This window comes from Python bivittatus, unplaced genomic scaffold (assembly GCF_059951505.1).
Source record: "Python bivittatus isolate LINGU-HERP-01145 unplaced genomic scaffold, Pbiv_v1 ctg000130_np1212, whole genome shotgun sequence".
Lineage (NCBI taxonomy): Eukaryota > Metazoa > Chordata > Lepidosauria > Squamata > Pythonidae > Python > Python bivittatus.
The window spans coordinates 46,245-70,194 of record NW_028277041.1 but is presented as its reverse complement, the minus strand read 5'-3'; the positions used below and the strand labels follow the sequence as shown (position 1 = coordinate 70,194).

General features: G+C 41.3%; 1 pseudogene; it reads right to left on the bottom strand.

Annotated features, from left to right (window-relative positions):
- Window positions 1-6,387: 6,387 nt before the first annotated feature.
- Window positions 6,388-13,918, bottom strand: LOC148216515 (vomeronasal type-2 receptor 26-like; annotated as a pseudogene).
- Window positions 13,919-23,950: the final 10,032 nt, after the last annotated feature.

The following is a 23,950-nucleotide window of genomic DNA, read 5'->3' as shown; positions in this document are numbered from 1 at the left end:
CGTTCCTATCAGGACAGTCCTTTTGATACCTTGGAGCTTCTTTCCAAGACAATTAGCTGTATTATTTCCTATAACAGTGACTTAGAGAAATACACCTCCAGCAAAACTAAGGTATTCATATTACGGAATGAAATGCATCAAGTATCTTAGCAACTGGATGTAACTATTTAAAATTCACTATGTAAAACCATCTCCAAATATACAGATAGGTTTCTATTCCAGACGTCTCTTTTTTGTAGGCTGTCATCTAGGATTCCTTTGATTACTAATTGTACAAATATTTGAAAGCAAATATTCTGGCAAAATATTTGAGATTTGTAGATTATTTATGCTTTGCTGCTTTGAATGCCTATTCACTTTGTCTCTTAAACCTATATACTGAAAAATCTCTGATGTGGTCCTGTTGCAGGTTGGGTTGTCACAATAGGCTTCACTTGGTCACTGAATTCAATGCCTACTGATTTTGCTCAATGCACTCTACCACGAATGTACCAAATGGAGTGCCCTAAGTCTTCCCCCCGCCCCCGCCAATAGATTCCCAATCTCCTTATTTAGAGACTTAAAAGGCCGGGTTAAGAATAGATCATCCTGGAGAAAGGCTATCTATGTAGATAGCAAAGAGTCAACTCTGACTCCATGACCCATAAAAATAATAACCTTGTTTATCACCAACAAAGGCTCTAGTTAGTCCTGAGCACCATCTAAGACAGCCAGAAGTTCTCACACATTAGCTTGAGGTACTGTATCACACCTCTTTTACCTGCTCTTGATGGAAGAAAATGAAAGAGCCTTCTTCCAGAATAATCTCCTGTGATTCTGGGCAACTTGAAACCCTTCAGTTATGTCTTTCATAGCGAGATTCAAATAGCTCTAATCACCCCAAGGCTCACCAGACTGACAGGGTGCACTGATCACTTTTATATTTTTGTGTTTCGTATTGTTCTCAGATTCGGTAACATATAAAGTTGCTACTTTTGGTGCATCAGCTTGTGAAATTCAGAACAAACTATGTAAGAATTAGTTAGCTGTCGTATAGCCTGCATTCAGACTTCTGCACTGTTGTAATGTCAGCTGTTACATTTAATTATTGATTTAATCATCCCACATGATACTATTTACTACTATATTTTAATATTCCTTTAGCATAAAATAATATTTTAGGTTTTTTTTTTTTTACATTCAGATACAATCCTGAATAGATGAACATTCTGCGGTATTTCACTGTATTCAGCAGTATATGGTGATTCTCTTATGTATCAATATTAACAAGTATAGTAATTATATTAGTTCTGTGCTATTAAAAGTGATTTTAATTTTTAGATACTTTCTTCCTTGTCTGCAAACATTTATTTTCAGAAAAGAAGTTTTTCCTTTAATGTTAGTTTATGCCTGGCAATGATGCAAATAAACTTTATTTATTTATTACATTAAATTTGTATGCCGCCCATCTCCCGCAGTGGGTGACTACATAATACATAATACAAAATAAATAAAATAAGATAATAAAGGTAGTTATGAGGTACCTAGAATTCGCCTCAACAGATCAGTGACAGATTTCTACTTCGAAGTGTATAAAAGTAAGCACTGACCAGAAATGAGCTTTACCTTTCTTTGGAAAGGCTGAAATGGCCTCAGTCGAATTCCTTTCCAAATCCGAGAGACCATCCGTAGTGCTAAGACATGATATGCCCACGGCCACTTCCCTTTCTGCTTGCAAACCTCCCTGGTCTCTTAGGTTTTTGAAAAGTTAAAAAGTATTCCATTACTTTAGAAAAAATTAAATAGGAAGTTGGTGTCCTGCCATGCAAAGCAGAATGCCAGCCTCTCTCTTGTTCTGGGATCCAGAGTGCCCCTCAAGCCATCTTAAGAAAGAAAGCTGAAAGCCAGTGGGTGAGGACTGTGGCTGCATGCCCAGGAAGGGAAAGATGATAAGATGATGGTAGATGGTAGATATTAGGTAGGTAGGTAGGTAGGTAGGTAGGTAGGTAGATGGTAGGTAGGTAGGTAGGTAGGTAGGTAGGTAGATAGATAGATAGATAGATAGATAGATAGATAGATAGATAGATAGATAGATAGTGCATCATGGAGACAACTGAAGAGAATGGGAAAATAAAATGGGAAAGGACCTTACTTCTTTGCCTTCAGCTAAAAGGGTATTTGGTGACACTCCCTGGCATCACAGGGACTTATTTTGTTAAGATCCAAGAACACTCTCCCCCAAAATTAAGCCTTTTCCTTAAAGCAAATGAAGAGGAAAAAGGGTGACAGAGACCAGATACCAGGAAATGGGAACCATCCCTATTAAAGAAAAAAAAAACTGTGGAAAGGATAAAAATAATCAACAGGGTTAAGTACACATCAGGAATTACCTTTCAAAACTGTTGGTTGGAGGCTTAGAGAAAATGTAAGGATAAAATATAGTGCTAGATGTAGATATGATTCCATTAATCAGGAAGTCTCCTGGCTTGTAGTAATTAAATATGTATTCTTCCTCTTTTTGTACATTCAGTGGACATTTGGTCATCAATGACCCACAAGGAAAATAGGACACCAGGAGAAGCAGCAGCAGCAGAATTTCACATATCATGATGGAGATCTGCTCTTGTTCTCGGAGACCAGCCCCACTGTTGTGGTCTTAGAGCTGCTAAAAGTGAAGCCAAATTCTCTCACCAAAGAACACAGATGCACAAACTTGATCAAGAGGATATGAAATGTTGTCTGGCACCAGATCTGCAATGGGAAGCATTACATTTCAGAGTGGCATAGTCCTGCCAATCGGAATCCTTCCAGATGCTCTCCATAGTCCTTGTGGTACTCATGGACCAGATTTTCAGGTTTTTTATAAGAATTACCAAATATTTGTCAAGTTCTGTTGATGACAGTTACTAAGTATCTTTACCTTGGTTTCAAAATGACTGTGGATGGAGGGAATCCCATAGGCTTTGGTGGAAGAAGAAGAAGAAGAAGAAATCACTGTGCTTTTGATAATTATATAGGGATTTAGGGATCACAGTTGATTTTCTGTATGACTTCATTTACTGGTGTGCATATGGGAAAAAACTCTGCGTGACTCATGGGCATAGTTCCAATTTAAGAGTCTTTGAGAAAACAACTCAGCAAACTTTTTATTCCCTTTACCTAAGAAAGTTAACCTCGAGATACACGTTACAGTACACTCTTCCATCAGCAGATGGGGGTGCTCCTTCTACAGTGGGGCTTTCCTTCCACAGAGCATCCAGGAAGGAAAAACCAATGTCCCACCTGTAATTGTGAACCTTTGGCAGCTTTTACTTTGGACCCTTAAAAACCCTCCACAGACCTGGGACACAGTACGATAGAAACCTCACACGATACCAAGTTGAAGAGTCCAGGAACTAAACTCACTCTCCTCCCTGCTCCCTTCCCAAATGTGCTCCTTCAGTTGTCTCTTCCAGTGTCTCATGGAACTGGCTGCTTGCTTCGGCCTTTATGACCAGGTCTTCAGTTGGGTCTTCTCTCCCTCTTCTCCTAGCATCTTTCTCCATCTCAGTTAGATCTCTCTAAACGCTTTCTCCGCTGCCCCAGATAGGTCAATTTCCATCTCTTCACCAGTTCCCATTGACTCAGCTGCTAATTGTTGCTCTGGTATTCTTTGCACAAAGCCTTGTGACTTCTTGGCTTTATCTCTTGTTCATGAGTAATCCCGATCCAGTTCTCGCCACTCCTCCCAAATTAGCTCAGTTCCCTCCATTCTATCTCCATTCCCTTTGACTTCACTTTGGTGCTGAGTCTAGCCAAAGGTGAAGCTGCAGTGAGCAGGTGTTGCAGGTTCAAAGGCCTTCCTTATCTCTTCTCAAAATCTGAAGCTAATGTCCCTCTCAGATGAATCCATGTCCTGCCTCCTGCCTCCTGCACTTAACAACTTTCATGTTTCTTGCTTTGCGTGCAACTTTCCTGCAACCTTGGGGTGTCTTAATAAAACTGAATATTATATAACTAGCCAGAGAAAACAGTGTAATTCCTCCCTGCCCTGCTGTGAATGAGGCACTTTCCTCAATTCAGCTCAGATACTCCGGAATAACTATATCCAGGGCAAGTCAAGCAATCTTTATGTTTACAGTTTCCATGAAATCTTGGCCTACTCCTTCAACTTCTCTGGGCAATAGATTGTAGGCTACAGTGTCCAAGAATCCATGTCAGTTCTTATTGGCTTCCATAATAGCCTTACTTCATTCATCATCTTTTAGATCAACTTAACAAATGGCAAATCAAACAATTCCAGCCAATTTGGCATTGCATCCAATTCCCCCCTCCCCAGTCAAATTCCCCTTGTCTCCTATTACTATTGACGCGATTACTTTTTTCCAAATCATGGAGGTGCTACATACTGTAGGTCATTCATCTCCTGTAGTTCCATTTCAGACTCGTCTTTTGCTTACTTTTCATGGGGCAGACAGCATTCATGCTTTATCCTTCAGAGACGCATAACCCTTCCAGAGAGGAAACTGTACTTTTTTTGCTTAGATGCTATAATAATTGTCCTCCTTTGTATTTTTCTCCAAAGTGGTCATCTGAGGTGAACTTAGTGATATTTCTAAGATGGATACTCATATAGATTTTAAGATCTGAGAAAAACAGGACCCACACTCAAATCCTTCATTAGGTGACCCCCAGTGTGAATTTTCTCATTTCAAACAGACAAATGGTAACCAAAGTATTTTCCACTGATGGGATTTATATGGTCTCTCTCCCATACGGATTGTTTGCTGATGCCAGTTGTAGACTTCTCAGCCAAATCTTGCCCACACTCAGTGCATTGATGGTTTTTATTTTCTTTCCTATATGAAGTCTTTGGTGACTCAGCAGTCCCCATACTCTAAATTTTAATATGGCCTCTATCCAGTATGGATTCCCCTCTGTTCTAAGAAGCTCAAACTCTAAACAGGACATTTCCTATGCTATATGCATCTGTACAATTTCTCTTCTGTGTGGACTGTGAGATCTCTTACCAAACTGGGGAATTGGGAAAGATTTCCTGCACTCCGTGCCCCTCTAGGACCTCCTACCCGTGTGGGGTCCCAGGTTTTCTTCATTGTGAAAACTCTGGTAATTCAGGAAAAGGCACCACAAAGCAAAGCATGTACCACATTCTTGGGAACTGAACTGTTTCTCCTGCATGAGGATTCTCTTACAATTGACTAAAAGAATTTGTCAGGAAAAGTACTTCTTATATTCTAGTGTTTGTAATAAATTTCTTAACACACCGTTGGATCTGAACAATGCAATTCAAGAGAACAGATCCTTAAGGAATGGAAAACAAAATGTCCTAGTTTCTTGGACTGTAAAGGCGAGGGGGGAGAGATGTCCTTTCAGGCTTGCAAGATTCTGTTGATGAAATCTTACAATAAAGTTAGAGCTAGTACTTCTGGATGTGCTTCTTGTCTGGACTACCTCAAAAAGCTGACAGGAAGTGGGGAAGTGGTGGCGCTTTCTGCTTAGCTGCAGCCACTGCATTCAGCATCTTCAGCATTGCCTTTCCCATGTGCAGAGGGCACTTTCAAACTCATTTCTTTCTCCCTCACATGCCACATATTTCCTTCAAGGCCATCTCCATACTCCTCTACATCCACCCTGTCCTGGTAGGAATGAGATCTCTTCCTGGTACTCTTTCCCTTAGAAGGACTATACTATTTATAACTGAGTCATCTCTTATGGATTGCATGCTTCTGTTTGTAATTAACCAAAGATGCAAGCCTTCTGGGAGAGGTAACTCGGCCAAATGGCCATTTAACCCAATCTGTTATTCAGGTCATACTGCTGGTTTGAGAGTATAGTTTAATAGAACAAATCCACCTCTTTGTTTTATGTCTTGCAAAATCCTAAATTTATTCTTTACACTTTGGTTTGAACAAATGAGGTTAGTGATTTGTCCTTGCTGCTCATTCAATGTTTTATCTTCAATCCTTATTGGAATCACTTGAAATAGAAAGTTGAGACGGGGTAAAAACATTCATTTTACTGTTTTTCTTCTTCCGATCTAGGACTGTTGTTTTCCATCTTATAATTTTTGCCATTGTATTTTACCCAAATTATGAATAATTATTCTTGAATAAATCTTTATTAAATTTTGTGAAGTAAATTCCCAGGAAGTGAATCAGTTTGACAGTCATATTAAAGCCTACTCTTTACTGCAAATATTCCTTTTCCTCTTCAGATCAATTCCATGTAATCCACTCTGTGTTTTTCTTGTTAATCTGATATCCTGATATAGAAACATGTTGCTGTACTTATTCCATTATTGTCTAAAAAACATACTTTGAATTTCAGAACATGTATAAAGGACCTTAATTCTAAGTGATATGATCTTAAATTACCAGTAAATGATAGGGAAAAAAATAGATTCCAAACTTAAGAGGTCTCATCAGTTTTCATCATCAGATGCTCTTTTGTGTTCAGGTGAGGTTTCAGGATAATGATGTAGCATTTTGGGACAAAGATGCAGCCCAGTAAGCCCAGGCTGGAGGCCAGGATGGAGAAGATCTGCACAGCCACCATGTATTTCCCTTTGGTGCTCAGGTAGGTGGGGACAAAGGAGACCCAAACGCTGCAGAAAACCAGCATGCTGAAGTAATCAGTTTGGCTTCATTGAAGCTCCCTGGCAGCTTTCGGGCTAGAAAAGCCACCAAGAAGCAGATGGCAGCCAGAAAGCCCATGTAGCTGAGGGCAGAGTAGAACATGGTAACTGAGCCTTCATTGCACTGTAACAGGATATGTCCTGGTTGGGAATGCAGGTCAGAGTCTGGGAATGGGGGAGAGATTCCCAGCCATATGATACAGATGCCCACCTGAACCCCAGAGCAGGACAAGACAATGGAATTAGCCAGACCTTTCCCCAGCCATTTCCTCATCCTGCTGCCTGGCTTTGTGGCCAGAAACGCCACCACCACTGTGACAGTCTTGGCCAGCAAGGAAGACACAGCAACTGAGAAAACAACACTGAAAGCAGTTTGTCGAAGAAGGCAGGTGACTTTCTTGGGGTGACCAATGAATAGAAGAGAGGTCAAGAATGAGAGGAGGAGGGCAACCAGGAGAATGTAGGTGAGATCCCGGTTATTGGCTTTGACTATGGGAGTTTCTCTGTATTTAATGAAGATTCCCAAAACAAAAGCCGTAGTTACGGATAAGGCAATGGCAAAGAGAGCCTGGATGAGACCCAGCATTCCTTTATAGGAGAGGAAAGTTATAACTTTGGGGACACATTGATCTCGCTTCTTATTGGAATGCTGATCATCTGGGCAGTTTTTGCAATGAGCTGCATCTGAAAAATACAAGCAATAGCTGTTTAACAACCATCTCTCTGAATCTCTAGATGTAACATGATGAAAATCCATTCTTGTCTTGTATGCCAATTGCTCCCCTCCCCTCCCCTTCCTGGCCTGGGAGCCATTGCTCCTGGTCCCTCATGTCTTAATCACTTCCTGAGTGGATTACTACAATGCGTTGTACATGAGACTGCTCTTTGAGAATATGTGGAAGTTGCAATGGTGGTGCAGCAGTAATGGATGCATCTTATCACACCCATATTACAACTCTGGCTTCCAAGCTGCACTGGCTTCCAGTGTACTTCTGGGTGCAATTTAAGGTGCTGTTACCTATAAAGCCTTTCATGGCATGAGGCTGGGTGATTTCTAGGACTGCCTCTCTCCAATTGTTTCCACCTGCCCCGTTAGGTCAGACAGGAAAGGCATGCTTTGGGTCCCATCAATTAATGGGTGTCCTCTAGCAGGACCCAAAGAAGGAGTCACAGCACTTGCCCTTTGGAGCATCATACCCCCTGCAATTAGAATGGCCCAACCTTTGCAAACCTTAAATATGTTCCTGGGCAAGGGAGTTGGTATGTTGGTGGGAGCCTGTGAGATATACTATTATGTTGATTAGCTTTCTCTTGGGTTGTCTTTACAGGTTTTTATTGATGTATTATTGGTCATTTTTGTATTCTGTTTTTATCTCATGTTAACCATTTCGAGTCACAACAGCACAATGGCAGCCAAATAAGGAAATAAATATGAATAATACAACACAGCAACAATATGTGAAATAGGTTTTTGGAAGTGGGGGACTAAGAGAGAATATTGGGAGAGGTGGACACCTTATACCAAAATACCTTCTCACTGTACTTGCTTTGGACCTAAACTGTGGTTTTACAAAACAGGGATTCATGGAGGAAACATCATCAGTGGGTAATAGACAGGAGTTGTATCAATAGAGGCAAATATGTGTAGCTCAGGGTTGAACTGCGGAGTCCTTGCAGTTCTCTGAGCTTGGTTCTTTTCTTGCAAACATTTCATTACCCGGCTAGGTAACATCCAGAGTGGTAAATGCGATGGGGTTTGCTCTTTATTTATGTGCTGTGGCCTGCCTTGCCAGTGCTTGTAAGGGTGGGGGTTTTGTTTTGCTCCTCTGGTAGTTCTTTGATTAGCTATTGTTTGCTGCTTGATTGTGTGCCTCGTGGTAACCTTTGCTTATCTGGCTGATGACTGCTGGTGATGATTGCTGGTGCTTGGTTGCTGGTGAGGCGATATATGGGGAGAAACTGTATTGACCCTAACCATTTCTGTTTAGGTTAATTTACGTTCAAGCTGAATTTAGGGTTTTATTCTGGCTCTACTTTCTTTCTGAAGTGTGGCTCCCAGCATGCTATGCCTGCCCTGTAGTTGCCCTGTTACCCACCAATGGGACCAAGAAAAAAAATGCTAATAATTAGATATACAACTAGGAAAGAAAATACCTTTAACAACAATTTCCCAGAAGAGCAAGAGTGCAATTTGCATCTTTCTTTGCTCTAGAGCCACCTACCTTCTTGCATGGAGATTGTACCTTCCGTACATGGGGAACAATCGTAGCAGCAGACTGGCGCTCCCTCTCTCTTGAGCTTGGTGTATCCTGGGAGACATCTTTCAGTACACCCAGAAAATGGCACCTTCTAGACATAAAAATAAAGGGCATTCAGGTTGATGTGTGAATTGGGATCTCTTACTTAATATGAATTGAAGTAAGTTATGGACTGGGTACACACACTGGGCTAAACCATGTTTATTTTAATTATGGCTGGTTGAGCATGACATGCATGTTATTTACAAATCATGCTAAGTTATGAACCATTTTCCCTAATATAATGGCTGCATTCACTCAACAAATTACATTGAAATCAAATCAAACCTCCCTGTGCCTTAAATGTAAGGACCGACTGCTCCTTTGGCCAAGATTTCTTCAGCAATGTATTTCTCCTATGCCAGAGTGAGGCAAGGTTGTTTTGCAAGTCCCATTAGCTTCAGTTAGAGTGACCAATGGCAAAAAAAATGAGAGCTATAGTCTCCTGTGGGTAGGTAGAAGATTGCTGAGTTCTGTCTTGACAATTGCTAGGACACATCTATCATGCACTTGCACCAAGATCTATGCCTTTTTCCAAGCTATCCCCTCTGAACCTGAATTTCTCACTAGCCAGGTTCATGCCTCTGAACTCTCTAGCTCCAGCCACCTTCTTTGTCCTCCCAAGGCCACAAGCAGCCTTGGGCTAATCAACTTTCTGTTACTTTCTTGCCGTCCTGGTTGATTAAAGTTGCCTGGAACTTGGCATGTGGTTGGGTCCAGGCAGCAGTGAACACTTCTTTCTCTGAAAAGGTAATACCATCTGGTCTGAAAGGGGGTGTGGTGTGCCCTTCCTAAAGATACCATCTCTGGGCCCAAAACCTATGAACTTTTGTCTCATCTTCAACCTTGCCTTTTTGTAAATGTGTAAAAGAAGGAGGCTTACTTCAGGTAACAATGAAGTGAAGAAACAAAACCCATCTGTGGCTCTCCTAAACAGGTTCATTGGAAAGACCTCCCTGCCAAGTAGCTGAAGCAGGACATACAGTAATATTGTGCCCCCTGCCTTATGTAATTACCAATCAGTGAGGGACACATCATGCTTTTCATGGACTATGTAAGTATGCTGTTGAAGAAGATATAATTAGGTATATCCTGAGTAAATGGGCCTTTTGGTGCCATTACATCCCCATTGAACTCAAAGGGATTCCTTTCCAAGCTGGCATGCAGAACAGCAAATAAACGGTAAGAACCAAAGAGAAACCGCATCACTTACCCAATTAAATGACATTGGCCACAGGATGGTGCTCTGAGTGATAGAGACCTTGACTTCAGAGGATGCCCCTCTTTCTATTCTCCCAACGTTGACCCCAGCAGCAGACTTGTTGGAAAAAACTGCCCATTGCATGATATCAAAGTCTGTGGCGAGATCTCCATTCTCATCCAAATAAACACCGTCCATGGAAAAATTATAAAGCTGGAACTTCCTCAGAAAAGGATGAAGCTACAAAGATATGGAAAACCACCCGTGTTGAACAACTTTAACAAGAAACCATAGCTCGATATCATTACTGAATAGTGACTACAAATTGTTTCCAATGATTCTGGATGATGGACTGGAAATAATTTTGCAAGCATTTATTCATAAGGATCAATGTGCGTTTTTACCTAAAAGACAGTGAAAGGACAATATGAGAAATGTGTTGGACATTTTAGAATATTTGGAGCAACGTAATGAAAAACAAGCCGATTGATTTTCATAGGTGCAGAGAAGGCCTTTGACAATTTGAACTGAGCTTTCTTGTTCCAAGGTTTGGAAGATACGAACTTTGGAGAGAATTTTATGAAATGGGTAAGATCGATTTACACTTTGCAGAAAGTACAAATGATTGTTAGTGGAGATCTAGCAAACCCTTGGGAGATACAGAAAGGAACAAGACAGAGATGACCACTGTCTCCTCTCTTGTTCATTTTGGTTCTTGAAATACTGAATAGAGAGATAAGACAAGATGAGAGGATTGTGGAAGTAAAGATTTAAAAAGAAACTTTTAAGTTAAGGACATTTGCAGATGACTTGGTGTTGGTTTTGGAAGGCCCTTTAAAGGGAATTTAAACATTAAAGGGAACATCAGAGGTATTTGGTGCATTAGCAAGTTTTAAGATCAACAAACAGAAGACAAAGATCTTAACAGAAAAACATGAAAACTGAAGATCAAGCAGAATTGATCAATAAAACAGGTTTTAAGATTGAGAAGAGGGTAAAATACCTGGATATCACTATGACAAATATGATACCCAGGTATTTTACCTTCTTCTCAATCTTAAATTATAAAGTGTTCCAGCTTTAAATTCTTTCCATGGATGGTGTTTATTTGGATGAGAATGGAGATCTCTACCACAGACTTTGATGTTATTTCAAAACAACTATGTTAAGACATGGAAGTTTTTATTGTCTTTCTTAAAAAATCTTTACTAAAAACAGATATATATGTATGTGTGTATTCATGTATATAGACAAATATACACATATATACCTGTTTGTGTATGTGTGAAATTGATCACCCAAAAATTGGGCACTGCAGTTCTCAATAGAACTTTACTTGGTTGTCCCCAGTGGATGACTCCCTGGGCTGGAAACACCAATATTGGGTGCTGATCTCATGGAGGAAGCTGATGGCTGCTAGGCTACCTTGGACTTACTATAGATTATATGTGTGTGTGTTTGTGTGTGTGTGTGTTTAAAGACAACAGCCATCTCTATAGTGACTGTATTCTTGAGTACATGGCATCCCAAAATAGCACAAATGGTTATGTAGAAAATTCAGTGACAGAATTTCACTCTCTCTAAGGCTCCGCTTCTGCTCAGAACCAGAAATCTGGCAACTTCTGTTCATAGTGCCTCATCCCACCTCCTCTCCTCCCTGCCCCAAAGAGGAACCATCAGTGAAACTTTGAACAAGTAGCTTTACCTGCAAAGATTCTACCAGTTGAGGTGCCAGGCGGTCTCCAACCCGCATCCCCCTCTGGCTTCGTTGGGAGGAAAAGACTGCATGGAGGACCTTGGCCACAGCTTGGATTACAATGGAAATACTAGAGGCATCCTCAGACAGGATCTTTGCAACCACATCACGGGCTGGGATTTCCCAGTTTGCTTTTTCTCTGCATCTTTCCCAAACTTTCTTCGACAGCACAGGCCTTGAATAGGAACACTGAAATGCTGCCTTCCCAAATTGTTCAATAGCAGAGACATATGAATGAAAATCATCGTGTTGTGTCCTTTCCCCCCCCTGAGTTGAGAAGGATAACAAAAGGTGCTTATGGTGGAGATCAAGCACTTGGTAAAACAACCGCACACTTATGTCTGGCAAAGCTGTGACAATCCACACTTTTCCCCCAAACAGGTTTTTGCTCTGTTCAATTGTATTTGTTACTAATGCCAGCATTACTGTGCCCTGAAAGTCCAATTGACAAACAATTACTTTGACTTGGCTGTTGTGAAAATATGAAAGCATGACCTTTTTGACTTCTTTATCAGTTGGTGGGAGGCTTTCGGAGAAGGCGATGCATACACCTTTCTGGATGGCCACAAGTGCAAAGGTTCTTCTGAAGTTTTCTCCATTTTCATTCTCTGGAGCAGCGAGGCCGATCCACGTCCATCGGAAATGCAGGAGCAGCTTGACTATTGCCAAGTGAGGAGGCTCTTGTTTTGGGGTCATCCGGTAGAAAAAAGGAAAATGATGTTTTTGTTCAGGAAAGTGGCTGATGACCCCATAGTTGATCTAATAAAAATAGGAAAAAATGGTGGCTTGTCTCCCTTTTAGTGATAAAATTTAGATGCTTAAATCTAAGGACCTTTCCCCAAAGCTGAGTTAATATTTCCAGAAAACAATACCTGCATGAAATGTGCTTCCCCATCACTTCTCCTGCCTCCGTTTTCTCTGTTCATTGACTTTCAGCTGAGAAAACCTTGCCTAACCTGTGATCACCTGGTAATCCCCATGGGTGACACCTGGCAGATATCCCCTACCCACATAGATTAGTATGAGCTGATGCCATGGCACTCAGTGGGCCACTTTTGCTACCAAGAGCTCATGCCGATAGGAACCCCTCTCCACTCTGATGATCATCTGCAGCTCAGTACCAAAGATCATGTGCTACAGATGCTGGATAGTAGAGCAAAGTAGGAAGGGAGCAGTGTTTCTTTAACCCTTGGGAATCCTCCCCCCCCCCCGCCCGCTGCAGACTGTTTTCTGAAAAGTGGCCAAACCCACTGCTCTAGCCTTCTCTCAGAACTAGCCTTTTCCCCTTTGCCATCCTCATCCCACCTTAAAGAGAGCAATTGGTTGGGATTTTTCCCACTGGCAGCAAAATCCACCAGTCACTTCACCTTTATGTGCTGTTCAGGAAACAGCACCAACCTCATTGACAAGCATACCAGAGATTGGCTGTCGGTGCAGAGCAAATTTAGGGTGACATACTTTGTGCCTCAAAACACATTAAAGTGGCTGGCTGGTTATGCCCTTAAGCTCTCAGGAACTTTCTATTCTTGAAAAGCCTCTTTGCTTCCCCCATGTTCCTACAAAACTCCAAACAGTGCCTTTTGTTCTCCCTTTTCTCTGCTTGAAGAGCTCATCAACTCTCTTCTAGTTCTTCCTCTTCCTCTTGACCTATGAAGGATTCTTTCATCACTTCCTTCAGTCCACTTCCATAAACTCTATGTAATCAAACCACTCACGTAATCCAATCCACACTATGTGATATCCACCATTGCCACCTTGTGGAGTCATCTGGAGAATACACAAAGAGCTTCTACTTACATTCATACCTGTGGGATTTTGTAGATGCTCAGCATGGTTGAAATATGCTTAAAGAGTTCAGAATCAGTGCCTTCAAGAACTGCCAAAATATTTTTTTGTCTTCCACACCTGTAGTTTGGGACGTTCTCCTGACCTATAGACAGCAAGTCCATCAGGGCTTCGTATGTCATTCTTGCATTGAAAAAGTTCTCATAGACATTGTAGCCCAGAGTGAGGTTGGCTAAGAGCCTTGGACTCTGGTTGATCTCATGAACAGCAAATAAGAAGGGCAGGACATGCCAGAAACTCATACTCTTACTGCAAGAGAAGAAAATTCAATAGCTTTTCATCTGCAGCTTTCATCTTCATCTTCAGTTCATAAAGACATGTCATAATTCCTGCAGGTTTTCCTTTAAGAATGTTTATAACTGATCAATTGGATTTCAGTCTTATACTCTGGACAGTACATAAATCCACAGTCTGAAATCAGTGCAATAATGATAGAACAGATCAGTGTAAAAAAGTGCATGTTAATGTCTTTGATCACATGAAGAGTAAGGAAGCACAGGACCTCACCAGAAACTCACTCTTAATACATAGTAATGCAGGAAATTTTGCCAGACATTCATTGCTCAGGTAGAAAATAGCAAATTCCCATATGTCATGTATTCAGTGGGGTTTTCTAGATGATAGATTTCTCTGGACATTCCTATTAGATGGGCTAATTAGAAGGGCTAATTAGAAGGGCTACCCATCGATACCATTTGTAGTCCCCCCCGCCCCACAAAAAATAAGCAGCAAAAAGAAAAGCTTGTTAAATCGGGCTCAAAGCGATCCTCACAGATCCCAACTATTCTTTCCCCTAAACTACTGTAGGACTTGGGGAGATAACATTTTACGAAATTCTTACAGCAAAAGTAACACATTTATATTAAAGGACAGGAAGGTGGACAAGGTTCTGAGCAATTGCTTACATTTTGAAAGTTAACCTGGGTAAAACAAAGCATTCCCAAATATACAAACTTGCTCCTATGATGTTACCTGAACTTTTCTTTTATAGTAGTCTGTTGATAGTTAGTGGTATGAATGTTCTTGCAAAATATTTTGGTATTTGCATTTTACTTGGAGTTAAGTGCCTTGAATGCTCACCTTGATCAGAGGGGTGTAGAAATAAAATCTGAAGAAAGCAGGAGAATGTTCTGCTGTTCACTAGGTCTGCCTTACAATTTGTTGTTTCATGACCAAAACCCCAAATGTGGTTCTCTTTCCACAACTGATTAAGTCCCCCACACACAAGGTTAAAATCCATCTAGCTTAGCACGTTGTAAAGATGCAGTAATTAGGTCTTTGTCATCTGAACCCAGCCATGGAGGTTTGAAGTTCTATCCAGTGTCCTTGGTTGAGGCAGATGTCTTTGAGTTTCCTACACAGAGGATGGATCCTCACCTCAGCCTCTGAATCAGAGAGTGTTTTTCTCTCTGGTTACTAAAATGAGTCTATTACAAGGATTAGATGACGAACCTGGGATAGGATGGCTCTGAATTCGCTTCAGCAAATCACAAACACATTTCATATGTATGTATGTGTGTGTGTATGTATGTATTGGGTTCCCTTTTTACTTATTTTTAAATCTAATTTTTTCCTTGCCTCTCCTGTTTTACCAGATAGACAGGGATGGATGAGAGGAAAGTGCAGTCTCTTCTTTTCCACAGTATAACATATTATTGAGCCAAGTGCTTTGATCAGTGCAAAATTATTTTAAATAGATAACTATGAAATATATAGTGAACTAATGCCATTGATACTCTACCATTACCTCTAGTTTGACTTTATTGATGAGATCTGTCAGGCAAAGGAACATCAGATGATTTCTAACAAGGTCATTGTCACTTGGGTGCAGAAGCTTTTCTGAACTTTATGCTGCATATCTGACAAAATGTCCTTTTGTCATTTTTGGCATTTACTGTATATACATTCAATTCAGCCAACTCCTCTTCCAAATCAGACAATGTTTCCTCTGTCACAATCTTAACACTGCTGAGCTGCCTGCCCTCCTTGACTTGATTTTTTAAAAAGTATTCCTTTTTTAAACAAAAAGGAAACAGGAAGCTGGCAGAAGAAAGAAAAGGAAGGAAGGAAGGAAGGAAGGAAGGAAGGAAGGAAGGAAGGAAGGAAGGAAGGAAGGAAGGAAGGAAGGAAGGAAGGAAGGAAGGGAGGGGATGGTGGAGAACAACCTCAAAAGTTTGCCTTCTGATCAAAAGGATATTTGCTGACACTTCAGGGTGCCATGGTAGTCATTTTGTGAACAGGGAAGATCCAACCTGCTGAACAGGCAATTTGTCAGAGTGCTGCTGAAGCTGCCTGGTGCTGATGTTGGCCTTTGCTGAACAATTATGAGGAACCTTTGAAACCTTATCTTTTAAAACTGCAAGAGATGCTCAAATGGTGTTTCCTGATTGCTAACAGCCAGGAATCAGGACATGGAAATCATTTCCTACTAGAAAGAAGACATTGGAGAGCTTAACATCAATCACCTGAGTCACGTACACATCAATATTTACCTAATGAATCTGTGGGTGGGAGGCATGGAGAACACATATGGTCGAAATAGATTATTGGATGTAGATATGATTCCACTGATCTGGAAGTCTCCTGTTTTGTAGAAATTAAAATTGTTCTTTCTCTCTCTCATCACATTCAATGGACATGTTCTCATCAGAGTCCCACAAGGAAAATGGGACACCAGGAGAAGCAGAAACAGCATTTTAGGAATCATGATGGAGGTCCTTGCTGCAGTTATCTCTCAGAGAGATGCCTCATCCTTAGTCTCTGAGATGGGTAATTAGGAGGAAAACTCTCTTACAAAAGAGCACAACTATAGTGAAGATGGTCCAGCCTGGTAGCAGACCTGGAAGGGGCAACTTTTAATGTCAGTCTGGTATAGTCTGTGTGTAATCCAGTCCCACCCACTGCTCTTAGCAGAGGAAGAAGAAGTCATGGGCCAACTTTACAGGTTTTCTATAACAGAAGTTGCCAAATATTTGTCATGGTGTTTCCAAAATGACCTACAATAATACCGGTGAAATCCCAGTGGCTTGGTTGGAAAAAGAATAGATCACTATGATTTTGATAATAGGAAGGGGAATTGGGAGTCACTGTTGCAACAAAGGTGTGCAGGTGCAGAAAACATTTTTGTATGACTCGTGGGTGTGGTTCCAGCATGGCAGTCAACAAGGAACCAGTCAGGAAAGTCTGATTGCCTTTTACTCTACAAACTTTTTAAAATATTAAAAGTTGAATAATATTAAAGTTAATAATCTTAATATCTGCTGGGAATCATATTTTGATTTAACAATCAATAAAATAAATAAAAATATTAATACAACTGAACAATGCTTAAGTGGCCAATGGGAATATTATGATTTCTCCTCACCCCTTCCTGGTGTGGGTAAGGCCATTTTCCTAAATTCAGGTCAGATACCCAGAATAGCTGCATCCAGGAAATGAAATGTCATTGAGATAAATCATGAGGGACATCTCTTACAAAGTTGTCTTCTGAGTTGTGAAAAGAAGATGACTAGAAATCTTCATATTCTTAGTAAGGAGATATTTTGCTATTTTGCCATGGTGTTTTGGATTTTATATTGTATTTTCTTTTGTTTATATTCACGTTGGACCTAATTTACATAAAAGGAAATCAAAATATAAGAACCAATAGTTTGTTCTCCTAGAACTGCTACAAACAGTTTTGCTCATGGAGATGATGTAGCTGATGATGTGATCAGGGTTGTGTCTCGATGAGACCCAAAGATCAATTTCCAGTGAAAATGTATCTTTTATTTTTACACAGACTTGAACAAAGCAGAGGTATAAACTTTTCTCCTGAACTGATTCTCCTCCATTAGACTCAGATCACTGCTGAGACCTGATCCTTAGCTTTCACTTTCAACTAACTTTTCTGGAATCTGTTCCCACTTTGCAGCACTTTCTCTCTGGCTGGGTTGATTCATTCAGCTTTGACTTCTTTCCCAGTGAAAAGAAACCTGAGCAAAAGATGGGTTCCTCACTGAGGCTGACAGTGAACCTTGACAGGGATTTTGTTCTCCCCGTGAGTCACACTTGAATTTAGACCTCTCTTGCTACTATCCTTTACTCTTCCCCTTGCAGGTGGCCTTGTCACTCACAAAGGGTAGTATATCCTCCCACTTGAATCTGAGGACTAGGACTTCTCCTCTTTTCTTCTTTCTAGCCCTGTCCTTTCCCTTGCAGGTTGTTTCCTTTGCTGGTACTACCAACACTGAACTGCAACTGGTCTCTTAATCCAAACGGAAGTCCCTCCTACACCTTTCATGCCTCAGAAGGACCTGATCACAATCCCTCATGCCTTAGTCACCTTTCATTTTGACTCCCACAAGTGCACTCTACATGTGCATGGCCTTGAAAACCACCTGGAAGCCTCAACTGGTCTAGAGGTCAGCAGGTCATTTAGTGATGGGAGCCTCAAGGTATTGCCCAATAACCTGTGAGAGCTGCCTGGTTATCAACTTCTTTCCAGGTGCAATTCAAGGTGCTGGTTGTTACTCTGAAAGCCTATAAGACTCGAAGCTGAATATCTATGGCACTGCCTTCTCAGTGGCTTCTGCTTACCTACATGGTAAGACTGGGAAGGGTGGACTCCCTTTTGGTCCCTTCCCTTAAAAAATGTCAACTCTAGAAAGCACAGTGACGAACCTTCTCAGTTGTGCCACACACACACACACACACACACACACACACCCTCTTGAAGAATAGTTCTTCCGAGATCAGAGCAACTTCCATGAATTGCAAATTCCATCAAGTGGATGTCCTGTCCCAATGCCTGGATGGGACGCAATGGGGTTAAGCTCAACCCAAGCAAGACTGAGTGGCTTTGAGTGCTTGAACCTAGCAGTGTCAAGGTTTTCTATCTCTGGTCCTGGATGGTGTGGCACTGCTTCAGATGGACCCAGTGCGCAATCTGGGTGTCCTCTTGGACTCTCGGCTCCTGCTGGAAGAGCAGGTGGTAGCCGTGGCTAAGAGGGTCTTTACACACCTTTGGGTTGTGCACCAGTTGTGCCCATTTTTGGACCAAGAGGCTCTGCTCAATGTCACTCATGCCCTCGTGACCTCCCATCTGGACTACTGCAACACACTCTACATGGGGCTGCTCTTCAAGAGCAGTCAGAAGCTTCAGCTGGTGCAGAATGCAGCTGCATGGGTTGTAAATGGTGTTGGTTATTTGGCACATCTAACAGCACTGCTTCATAGGCTGCATTGCTTGCCGGTGTGTTTCCTGGTGCAATTCAAAGTGCTGGTTGTCACCTTTAAAGCCCTTCTTGGTTTGGGGCCGGGGTACCTGAGGGACCATCTTCTCACAGTTGTTTCTCTCCATCCAATCCAATCGGGAAGGATGGGCAAGTTCCGGGTCCCATCAGCCAAGGAATGTCAGCTGGTAGGACCAGGAGCCATGCCTTTTCTGCTGTAGCACCTGCCCTCTGGAACATCCTCACTCCTGAGATTAGGATGGCCCCAACCCTGTTCGCTTTTCATAAGGCTTTGAAGACCTGCTTATGTGCCAGGCCTGGGGTCCCGAGTATGTTAAGAGCCCCATTTCCTGGTTAGGTTAACATCTATGGATTACAATATTTCTCAGCTGCTATATGTATTTAATTTTTCTTTCTGTATTGTGTTTTTAATTGTTTTAATTGGTTTTACGATCATTCCCCACTCAGAGTCACTTGTTTAAGATGGGCCGCTACACTAATTGAACAAATAAATAAATAAACAAGTTGGCTTTTTCACAAGCAAAGGTTTAGAAGCTGGGGCTGATTCCTTGGGCTGCCGTGTTTTTCTCTTATTCACTTACTAAGCTTATTTTCTTTCTTACTACTGTTTTATTTGAAGGTTTGTATGGCTTTATAAGCTGCTCAGAGTGTTGTTGAATTATAGCAGCATATAAATTTTAGGAAATAAGTAATACATATATGGTCATGGAGATATTAAAGTGATTAAGGTGGATGTGAGTTAGAAGGTCGAATATCCACCAAATGGCTAATTCCCCATTTCCTGAAATGGCCTGGCCAGTGCAGTCCCCCTACAATATCGCCCTCCGTCAATCACTACTCCAACTGCCCTCTCCTCATTTTCAAGCATCTAAGGAACTTCCAGAACTCATCTCTCACCCTCCAACCAGGCAACATCAACACCTCTTTGCTAATTCAGCAGCTCTTATTGGTCCATACCCCTCTCCCTCCCTTCCCAAAGCTGTCCTCTTCTTCATACAGGCTAAATTTCCCGAATTCTTTTCTTGACCCTATCACTCTTCCTACGAAGACCAGGTTACCTCTGCATCCTCATGATAAGCTCTATCACCAGTGCATCTAAGGATAGCTTGACGCTGTGGGGCTCATGGGCTAGGGATCAATGGAGCCCATGTCATGGGGATATCACAGAACAAAGAAGTTGCCAGGCTATCTGTGCACTAGATTATTTGCAAGCGTGAAAAGGTCTGAAGTGAAAATCAGTTAGGCTTTGGAAGATAACAAAAGTTGTGTCATGATGTTGCATGGCCATGATTCAAGTTCTACCCTTATGGACAAGTGCATACTTCATTATGATGAAAGCTTTGGATTTGATGGCTGTCTCTGTCCTTAGTTATCCTTGGGGAAAATGATGAGCCAAATTGGGTTGAGAGAACCTCGGCGCCTTTTGTACTTGCATCACAATGTCACGTGCAATGAGATTTGAGTGGTGCTTACATTTGGCATCTTGGCACACACTGGTCTCTTTGCTTGCTGCAGACACCCTGGCCTCAGACTGCTGTTAGTACCAGATCTGTATGCAATGAGACCAAAGTCCTCCATGACTTGGTCAGAAGAGACCTGGAAGGTTTCACCAAAACTTGATTCGGAGAAGTTCTTGTGAAGTGAGTCAGAATGAACCATCCCCCCCCCCGCCCAGACGTTCCTAAATGTAGGTGTTGAATATTGATTGATTGATTATATAGCATCAAGTCAGTGTCGACTCTTAGCAAGATTTTCTCCATGACAAACTGTCCCTAACTGGTCTTCCAATGGTATGTGTTGAAGATTACTGCTTTACCATCTCTGTCATTTACATAAGAAGTCCAGGAGTTTTTGAGTTCGAAATCACCTTCATGATATTTCAAGAAAAATATTCTTCAGATACTTTTAAACTGAGCCTGTCGCTGTAAAAAAAAAAACCAAGAAACCACAACTCTTCCTAACATTCTTCCCAAATGAAGTGTTTTATGTTTCATATACATGTAGTTTTAAAAAATAAACATTATTATCTATCTATCTATCTATCTATCTATCTATCTATCTATCTATCTATCCATCCATCCATCCATCCATCCATCCATCCATCCATCTGTCTGGTTTATGTGTGTATGGATGGAGAGATAGAGATATAGAGATAGAGATAGAGATAGAGATAGAGATAGAGATAGAGATAGAGATAGAGATAGAGATAGATAGATAGATAGATAGATAGATAGATAGATAGATAGATAGATAGATTAATGACAGGGTTACATTGAGTTTCTCGCTCATCCTTTCCTCTCTTTTAGGACTGAGTAATGTTTCCTGAAAGTCCCACCTTGTGTCATTCCTTGCTTCCCAATCCCTGAGCTCAGCTCTAAATTCCTTACAGGTTATTCCTGCTGCATAACTAGCTGGATAGGAGTTACCTTATCTGAAGATTGACTCCAGGGATAAGCTGGAGATTCAGCTGGTGCACCAACCATGAGGCTGCACTGCCACATCTCTGTGTGAGTTTCCATATCTCATGCTGGGACTAGTGTTGAATTTCCCCAGACTGGTGGTCTTGAGGGACTTCATTCCCAGGATGGGGGATCCAGGGTGGCTCAGGAATTCATGGCCTCTATGATAAATACTGACATTCCTCAACTGATATTAGGTCCAGGCCCAGGAGGAAGGCATACATGTGATCTGGTTTTGACCTTGCAGGAGGTGAGATGTAACTGGAAAGTGTAGGACATGAACATTGGGCCTTCATTAGGCCAAATGTTTGCTTGGTCAACCGACAACTAGTCACCAGCACCAATTTCCACAAAGGGAGGAACCAGTTGCAATTACAGAATCTGATAAGATAACCATAGAATGAGAGCTCAGAAGGTGTCTTGAAAGTCATCTGGTCCAAAGGTATTTGTTTGTTTACTCAATTAATATGGACATCCATTCAGGAAGAGACTACCCAGTGCAGGACACCACTACAATAGTACCTCTGACAGATGAGCATCCAACCACTGTTGGAAGACCTCTGGCGAAAGACACCATACCACCTCCTGAGGCAGCCTCTTCCACCGTTGAATTGTGTTGAATAGTAGAATATTTCCACAGCCGAAGAGGACACACTTAAGTACCAATCATCCATTCTCCACCGGGATGGTGGGTATTGTTCCACAAAGAAACAGTGTTTTCAGCAGCTTTAGGAGACCAAATTATCAGTTTTAAAATTGTTGTACTGTGTTCTGTACACCAGGACTAAGGTCAAGTTATTAAAGGGCAGGCTTCAGTTGGGAGGTCAACCCAGTGGATGACTTGTTGAATGCCCAAGGTGAAGAACTAATCCTCAGCCCTTTTACGTCCTTTGGGGTTCAGACTCCACACCTTTAGAAGTAGGCTTTCAGTTTGATGCACATTCTAACACCTGACTCCCCCTTCTCGGGATTAGTCCAGAGATTATTGCCCTTAGTTACCATTCCATCTCATGATTTTGGAGGAGGCCTCTGTATGCAATGGGCCTTAGGTGCACATTATCCAAAGACCTCAGACTGGTTCATCCCATAGCATCACCCATAGCTTCACCTTCCCAGATTTGATTACCCCTTGAACTTCAGCAACTTTTGGTTGGTACTAGACTCAGGTAACTGCATACTGTTGTGAACTACCTAGGATTCAGAAGGTGACAGCTATAAAAATCTAATAAATAAATAAATAAATGTCTTAGTCTAATTTTTATAAGTGCAACAAGTATCATAATGCACAAGCAAGTCAATAGCAGCCATATTTGAGATTAATTATAGAAGAAAAGGTACAAATTAAACAAATTATAGTATAAAATCCAAAGCAGCACAGTAATATCCAAGGAATTTCCATCAGATCTTATCACTGTAAACATAAAGATTCCATTTTGGAATGCTTTATAATAAGTGCTTGTGATGGATCATCCAGATGATATCTTACCATGCAGATCTCTCTCTCTCTCTCTCTCTCTCATCTATCTCTCATCTATCTATCTATCTATCTATCTATCTATCTATCTATCTATCTATCTATCTATCTATCTATCTATCTATCTCTATCGTCATTTTATTAAATTTATAGGAGAGCCCAATTCTATAAATATTCCAGAGTATCTGACCTGCATTTAGGAAGGTGGCTTCATCCACTCCAGGACAGTGTGAGGAGGAATAATAATGTCCCCACTGGCTAGTTAAGAACTGTTCAGTTGTTTTAGCATATTACAATCCTTAGCATCTCAAAAATAAGTTCATTGAGTAAAAGGGCAGTGTAACTTTCGGGAAAATTTCCCTTCCTAACTCTCAAATTATGCCCTTGGGTCATAGACAATTGTTTTCTCCAACTGCACACCTATGTCACAAATGACTATGTTGCAAATTCCCCTTCTAATTATTAAAACCATGGTGATCTATTTTCAACAAAGTTTATGGGATTTCCACCCACCACCATGATTAGTCATTTTTTAAGCCAATGTGACAGATCACTGATAGTGCCTGGCATATGAAAACTGAAAATCTGATCGGGACTACCTCCTGCTCTGCTGAGAGCAGAGGATAGGATTAGTTTAGGTTAGGCAAGGACTATGCCAGTCAGAAATTGAAGGCTGCTCCTTCAGATCTAGGGCCAAGCTGGACCATCTTCAGTGCCAGTCTTCTCTTTTGTGAGCATCTTCTTCCTCATAATTCACCAGCCCTGACACCAAGGAAGAAGCATCTGTGTCAGACAGAGAACTATAGGAAGGATCTCCACCATGAGGAGTCAGCTCTTCCTACTTCTACTGTCCCAATTTTCCTGTGCGACTATGGTGCTGAAATGTCCATTGAATGTGATAAGAGAAGAAAAAAGGGGTTTAATTTCTACAAGCCAGGGGACTACACGATTACTGGAATCATATCTACATCACATTCTGCACTTCGACCATATGCTTTCTTCCAGCCTCCAAGCCACAATTTTCTAAGGTATTTATCAAGGTGTACTTGACTCTGGTGATCCCCACCATCT